The sequence below is a fragment of the Macrotis lagotis genome, chromosome 8 (assembly GCF_037893015.1).
Source record: "Macrotis lagotis isolate mMagLag1 chromosome 8, bilby.v1.9.chrom.fasta, whole genome shotgun sequence".
Lineage (NCBI taxonomy): Eukaryota > Metazoa > Chordata > Mammalia > Peramelemorphia > Peramelidae > Macrotis > Macrotis lagotis.
This window is the reverse complement of record NC_133665.1, coordinates 146,034,563-146,042,557: the sequence shown is the minus strand read 5'-3', so window position 1 is coordinate 146,042,557 and position 7,995 is coordinate 146,034,563.

Sequence of the window (7,995 nt, the reverse complement as noted above, 5' to 3'; positions counted from 1 at the left end):
GGGCCCTGCCATTCTATGGGGGGGGGCTAGACTGCGATCAGGATCTGAATGTGGTCAGAGCCTCAGAGTCCTGTTCCAGGGGCAGAGGACACAGCTCTGCAGTCTCTCTTCACTCCCCTCCCTCAGCTCAATGGGCTCATGGCCTGGGGGTTCCTGCTTACCGGCTCTGCCTGCTTCTGTTCCTGGATCTGGGTTGCAGAAAGACCAAGCTGCTGGCTGTGTGCCCTGAGGGCTGGGCTCCACTTGCTTGCTCTGGCAGAAGTCCCCAGCTGTTCCCCCACTTTGTGCCCTGTGCTCCCTGGGGTGCAGCTCAGGAGACTCCCCTGCTGCTGTGAGCTGCGGCTCCCAGTACCCTGGGGCTGCCTCCAGGAGGCTAAAGTTCTTTCTCTCTGGCTGGCCTCCCCTCTAGCGGGTGGCCCCTCTGACCCTGGGGAGCAGAGCCTTTCTCCTCTTTTCCAGGTTACCTTGACTACTCAAGCTAACTGCTTCACTGGCTGCGTTTGTGGGTTCTGTCTCTCAAAAATTTATTTAGAGTCCTTAGTTTAAAGTTTTATCAGAGAGCGCCTAAGACTCAATCCCTTCTTGTGTGCATCTTGGCTCGGCCCCTCCAAATTATACTTTTAAAAGAGTTCTTCTCTTTAGTGATTTTTTAATGTCTTTTTCCATTTGGTTTATTTTGTTTTTCAAAACATTTTCCTCTGCATTGAATTTTTTTTTTTTTTTTTTTGCTTCTTTTACCACTTGGAGAGGCAAGTTAGCAAAATGGCCTAAATTAGCAAGGGAATTGAAGAGATGGATTGAAGAACAAAGGGCAACTGGAATTCTGGTTCCACAAAGATGGTTCAGCAGGAGGCAAGAAGAATTGCTGATGAAAAAGAAATGACTTATTTCAAAGGAGGACACAATATGTGCTTCAGGTTCATGGAATGGAATGGACTAAGCGGGCATACATGTGCCAGACTTGCCCAGGGTGTGGTTGTGGTCAACCTGCACAAGCAGGATAGCAGTCAGAGCCTCTCCTAAGACAGTGATTCATCATCAAACACAGTTGAAGGTAAATGGGAATTTTGACAGTGATGAACAGTTGTAGGAATTTTAGGTTAAATAAAACTTGAGTTCAATGACTTTATGAACTACATTTTTAAAAGGAAATTGGGCCCCCAAATTAAAGCGCATCTTATGCAAAGAAATGTTTTATACATGAGGAAATAGGGTAAATCATTTACTCATGGTCATATAGTTAAATGGCAAAGAAAATAAGAGAACCCTACTATCTGACTTCAAATGAAAATACTTCCCAAAGATTAAAAAAAAACCTAAGAGCTTCTACTAGACATCTACCCTATAGATTTCCTTACCCTAATCTATATCCCTGAGCAACCCACTATGTTCAATAGCCTACATGTTCTTCACATAAACTAGAGAAAATGATAAGAATGTTGGCATAACCGGAATTCTGAGTGAGAAAGGCATTACTTACTGAATTATTGTTGCTTTCCTATTCCAACAAATACTTGAAAATCATCTCAGTCAAAGACCAAATGCTTATATGCCCTTAATCTCCAGAGGTCTTATCATCTAATTTTCATTTAGATTTCTCACACTGATCTAGGCTGACAAAATCATATTGCATCCTGAATCTTTCTTGAAACATTAATTATGCTTCAATTTGGGTTGTCTTCAAATATAAGTTTGCCTTATCATTAAAGAGTAAAAGACTTGGGATCCAGTTATACAATTTCTCTCTCTCTCTCTCTCTCTCTCTCTCTCTCTCCCCTTCTCCTCCTTCTTTCTTCTTCTTCTTCTTCTTCTTCTTCTTCTTCTTCTTCTTCTGTTTCTTCCTCTTTCTATTACTTCTTTCCCTCCCCTCCTCTCCCCTCCCCTCCTCTCCCCTCCCCTCCTCTCCCCTCCCCTCCTCTCACCTCCCCTCCTCTCCCCTCCCCTCCTCTCCTCTCCCCTCCTCTCCTCTCCTCTCCCCTCCTCTCCTCTCCCCTCCTCTCCCCTCCTCTCCTCTCCTCTCCTCTCCTCTCCTCTCCTCTCCTCTCCTCTCTGTCTCTGTCTCTGTCTCTGTCTGTCTGTCTCTCTGTCTCTGAGTCTTTATCTTTTCCCCTGCTTCTGTTTCTCTCCTCTCTGTCATTCTCTCTGACTCTATTTCTTTCTATCTCATCTCTCTCTATCTGTCTTTGAACAATATTTACTGTTTAGTCATGTAATGTTACCTTTACCCATTTCTAAAGACAGCTTTAAAACTGGGGCATTGTTAAAATTGCTCAATTTTGCCCTGCTGTATTTTTCTTTCTTGGTATCTTCCAGTACTGAGCACAATGCATGAAACTTGAGAGAGGTTTGTTGATTGGTTGATTGTTTGGACTGTATCTTGAGTATTCTGTTTGGTTATGCCACCCCTCACGTCCCCCCATGCCACCATTTTCAAAGGTCAGTATCCATGGCCCATCAACTGCATCAAGATCTTACAACATATTTGATTTGTTTATTTGAACTTCCCCAGGGCTAAATTGTACTCACTTATTATTACTATTCCTACTATACTCTTTGAATATTAGCTTGGTTGCCTCCTAGACACTCTCCTTCATTTAATATGGACTAAGGTCTCATGAGATTGTTTAGCTCACTGTTGACTAAATTACTGTTGACTCATATCGACTTTGCTATTATAAATCAATATCCATTACCTTTCCCCCCTCCCAGTTCACAGACAGCATACTTTGCAAGCCTTAACTCATTTTGAACTTCAGCATTTTTTCTTAGTCTTGCATCCATTTTCTGTTCTTTTTAAAGTTGGGTTTATTTGTACCTCCACTTTTATTTTTTAATATATATATATATATATATGTGTGTGTGTGTGTGTGTGTGTGTGTGTGTGTATTTATTTTTGTACAAATGATGTTTTTTATACATTACTAAAATATTCTTGTTTAAGAGTAAACCTATTACCCTCTCCTCCAAAAAATATAGACCCTCATGAGCAATAAAGTAAAGAGAAAAATAAAAATAAAAAAATAAAAAAACAATGTGCTTCAGTCTGTGTTCTAACACCAACTCTATCATGGGTGGATCACATTCTTTATGATAAGTCCATCACAAAAGCTACTTCCATATTTTTCCACCATTGCCATTGCTGATCACAACTCCCTCCATTTATATCTCTCCACTATTATATACTATATTTTCTCTCTCCTTTCACTCTCTCCCTCTTCTTAAATGTGCTGTAGGGTAGCTGAGTAGTGCAGCAAAGTGATCACTGGCCCTGGGGCCAAGAAGCCCCGAGCACAAATACCACCCCTAAAGCCCAGCAACCACCCTGCCCTATGGTCCTGGATGGGCCATCCAATCCCAGCCCCTTGCAAGAAGTAAAATAGAAAATGTATTATATCTGACCACTCTCCCCCATGGTCCACCTTCTCCTCTATCACTCACATCCCCCTTCCCCCTGTCCTCCTTCTCTCCTTTTTACTCTAGATGTCTATACCCCATTGAGTATATATGCTGTTTCCTCTGTGAGTCACCTCTGATGAGAGCAAAGTTTCCCTCATTCCCACTCCCCTTCACCCTTCCATATCATTGAAATAGCTCATTGCAATAAAAAATCTTATTATATGAAATATCTTAGCCTATTCCACCTCTCCTTTCTCTTACTCCCATTATATTTCCCTTTTAGCCATTGACTCCATTTTTACAATATACTATATCTTCAAATTCAGCTCCCTCCTGTGATTCATCGACAAAAACTCCTTCTACCTGCTCTATTAAATGAGAAGTTTCATATGAGTATTATTAGTATCATTTTTCTATTCAGGAATACATGCAGTTCATCATCATTAAGTCCCTCATATTTTACCCTTCTTCTCCACTCTCTATGTGTCACCTGAATCCTATATTTGAAGATCAAACTTTCTGTTCAGCTATGGTCATTTCAATAGGAACATTTGAAATTCCCATTTCATTGAAAGTCTATCTTTTCCCCGGAAGAGGACATTCAGTTTTTCTGGGTAGTTGATTCTCAGTTGCATTTCAAGCTCCTTTGCCTTCCAGAATATCATATTCCAAGCCCTAAGAGCTCTTAATGTAGTTGCTGCTAAGTCCTGTGTGATCCTGCCTGCAGCTCCACGATATTTGAATTGTGTCCTTCTGGCTGTTTGCAATATTTTCTCTTTGCCTTGGAGTTCTGGAACTTGGCTATAATATTCCTGGGTGGGTTTTTTTGGCATCTCTTTTTGGGGGAGATCAGTGGATTCTCTCAGTTTTTATTTTGCCCTCTATTTCTAGGATATCAGGGTAATTTTCCTGTAGGAATTCTTTAAAAATGAAGTCAAGGGTCCTTCCTGATCATGACTTTCAGGTATCCCAATAATTTTTAAATTATCTTTCCTGAATCTATTTTCCAGATCAGTTGTTTTTTCAATGAGATGTTTCACATTTTCTTCTAATTTTTCATTCTTTTGGTGTTAAAGTATTGTCTTGACTTCTTATAAAGTCATCAGCTTCCTTTAGCTCTATTCTACATTGGAAGGATTTGTTTTTCTCAGAGAGCTTTCTTATCTCCTTTTCCATCTGGCCAATTCTGCTTTTTAAAGCATTCTTCTCCTCAATAACTTTTTGTACTGTTTTATCCATTTGACCTATGCTGGTTTTTAACCTGTTATTTTCTTCAGTATTTTTTGAATCTCTTTGACTAAGCTGCTGACTTCTTTTTCATGTTTTTCCTGTATCTCTCTCATTTCTTTTTCCAATTTTTCTTCTATCTCCCTTGCTTGATTTTCAAAATCATTTTTGAGCTCTGTCACAGCCTGAGCCCAATTTCTGTTTTTCTTGGAGTGTTTAGATGCAGAAGCCTGCACTTCCTCATCTCCAGATTGAGTATTTTGATCCTTCTTGGGATCATAGACAAAGAATTTCTCAATGGTGTGCCTCTTTTTTCTCTGTTTACTCATTTCCCCAGTCTGTGCCTGGTTTTGGGGTGCTTCCTGAGTTTTTGAGTCTTATTGGGACACCCTGCCACAAGGATCTCAGTGTGTGAACCTCTGTCTTCCCTCCTGGTCTGTGAATGACCACAAGGGCACCCCCCTGCCATGGGGCTGAGGTGGGGGGCCCTTGCTGTTCTATGGGGGGCCTAGACTGTGATCGGGATCTGAATGTGGTCAGAACCCCAGAGCCCTGTTGCAGGGACAGAGGACAGACCTCAGAAGTTTCTCTCCACTCCCCTACTTTTGGTGGGCTGAGCACTCAAGGCTCAGTTGCCTGGGGACTCCTGCTTATGGACTGGATCTGGGCTGCCTTCACCACCACTGCTTTGCTGAGTGCCCTGAGGACTGGGCTTCACTTGCTTGCTCTGGCAGAGGGCCCCCTGCCATCTTCCAAGTTGTGCCTGTTGCTCCCCATGGTGTAGGTCAGGAAACTGCCCCTGCTGTCATGAGCCACGGCTCCCAGGCATCCTGGGGCTGCCTCTGAGAGGCTCAAGTTCCTTCACTCTGGCAGTCGCCCCTCTAATCTGGTGAAGCAGAACCTTTCCACTATTTTCCAGGTTACCTTGGTCTGGAGAATTGCCTCACTGAATCCCTCTGTGGGTTCTGTCTCTCAAAAATTTAGTTAGAATCATAATTTTGTGATTTTTGAAATATTATGGAGAGAACACCTAGGAGAGGCTCTTCTCCTGTCACCATCTTGGCTCCACCCCTGTACCTCCACTTTTAAGACAACTCCTCCTTTTGCTCTGCATCAAAATGACAGAAGGCAAGATGGACCCACTAAAGGTCGATTATGGTGACAGTACCCTGAGTATATCACCCAGTGACAGAATAGGGCCATCTATCTCTTCTCTCAGAAAGTTAAGTAGCAGAGTAGAAAGAATGGAATCAAGAAGATATTATTCAAATCTTTGCCTCAGTCACTTATAAGTTGTGTGTCCCTCACTTAACCTCTGTCTCAGTTTCCTTGATTGTAAAATGGAGAGAATAATAATATCTAATCCATTGGGTTATTATAAAAATCAATGAGATAATTTTATAAAGTATTTAACATGATCCTTGGCTGAACAAATGCTTGTTCTCTCCCTCCCTTTCTGTTTCCATAAGTTGTTATCTATAGAGTTGGTCTCCAAGGTGAAAACAAAACAAAGAAACAAACAAAACTTTCCCACAATTATACCCCTCAACCTCAGAAATATGTCCCACTCCCCAAAAAAGATTCACAGGACCTCAAATATAACTCCATTCATGATTGTATGTCATCTGCTATTCCTCATTTCAAACACAAATTAAAATAAGATAGTTAGATCTGACAGTTTCCTAGAATTCCACACTATTCTTTTATATTAGTGTTCAGTTCAAAAGTAAATTTCTAACTACTATTGTTTTTACCTTTTATGTACTCTATTTCTGGACTAATACTAAATTTAATTTTCTTGATTCCAGGCCCAGTTCTATCTAATCTGGTACCTAAGTAGGCAGGTAATAGTTTTTGTAAGGACAAAATGAGACAAAATTTGTGAAGTATTTTTTGAACTTTAAGGTATTAAATAAATGTTGTCTATCATTATTATTATTATTGAAATCTTATTATAGTATATGTCTACATCTCTTTTATGAATGGTTTTCTAAACTTGCTGTATATTTTCTCATTCTATTGTTTTGATAAAATTGCATTTTTAATATCTAATAATTTTTACCTATCCTACTTCCTCCCACCACCACTTCCTGAATTTCCCCACATAATTTTACCTCAATTTACAGTGCTATATTGCCCTTTCCTTTCCACCCATTCTATACTTTTGAACTAAGCCATGAACCTCCAGAGTCATATTTTCTTTGTGGATCCTATCCCATAAAATCGCAGGGATTTTTATGAAAGCAAATTTCCCTCCTTCCATTAATTCCTTGAGTTTCTATACTTCTTACAATTTTTTTTACTTCCAATACTTTGTGATTTTGTACATGTTATCTACCATCTACAGCTATATCAACATCTATAACTAATTTATATTTCTCTCTATCTCAATTTATATCTCTAAATCTCCATCTCAACTACATCTAATCATATATATAACGATTCATACACACACAGGCATATATTTATGCATATGCTGGATCTGGTAGATTCTTGTCCTTTGTTACTAAAAAAATAATATCAATGTGTTAGAAACAAGTTACAATGCATCTGACTGTCTGAACAGATCAATATGAGCCTAGAATGTTCTTGGAAAGGTGACAGCATTATTCCTTTCTTCTCCATCTCTCTGGTTGGCTATACTGAAATTTTATTAGAGAAGACTTTTGTGATCAGGTTAACTTTGAGGCCTAATCCTATTGATAAAATGTTTCTTTCCCCCTAAATTGTCTCTATTTCCCTGAACTCTGGTCAAGGGACTTTAAAATAATAGTCATTTCCCTGCAGGAATAGAAAAAAAATGGATTAATTTTCTAGCATCCCTTACTCTTTCCACAGAAATATTTTTTATAAAACTTGCAATTTTCCTTGCCCTTGATCCAGATTGTATAAAGAACCTGTTAATTCAGAAGTCCTAGAAAAAAAAGATTAACCTTTATTTTTCCGAACTGCATATTCCATTAGCTACTCTTTCACATGCCAACAAAGCAGAACAAATACTACTACAGTTCCAATAGATATTTGGGATCATCCAGAAAGGTAGGTCTTTAGATGATGATTCAGAATCTATGAACCTAATAGTAATTTTAACAAGCTTATAATGCTTGAAAATATTAAGCACTTTTTATATAGCATTTCAATTGATCCCACAGCAATCTCATGAGGGAGGGGTTTGTTAATGGAGGGGGAGTGACTTGTCTACAGTCATATGACTAAATGTCTGAAATAATGCTTGAATTCAAGACATTACTTCTGCAAATTCAGTGCCCTATACATCATGCCAATTTTTCATTATTATTGAGTTGTTTCTGCCATGTCCTAATTTTCATGATTCCATTTGGGATTATTTTGCCAAAGACACTAGCTTTTCTG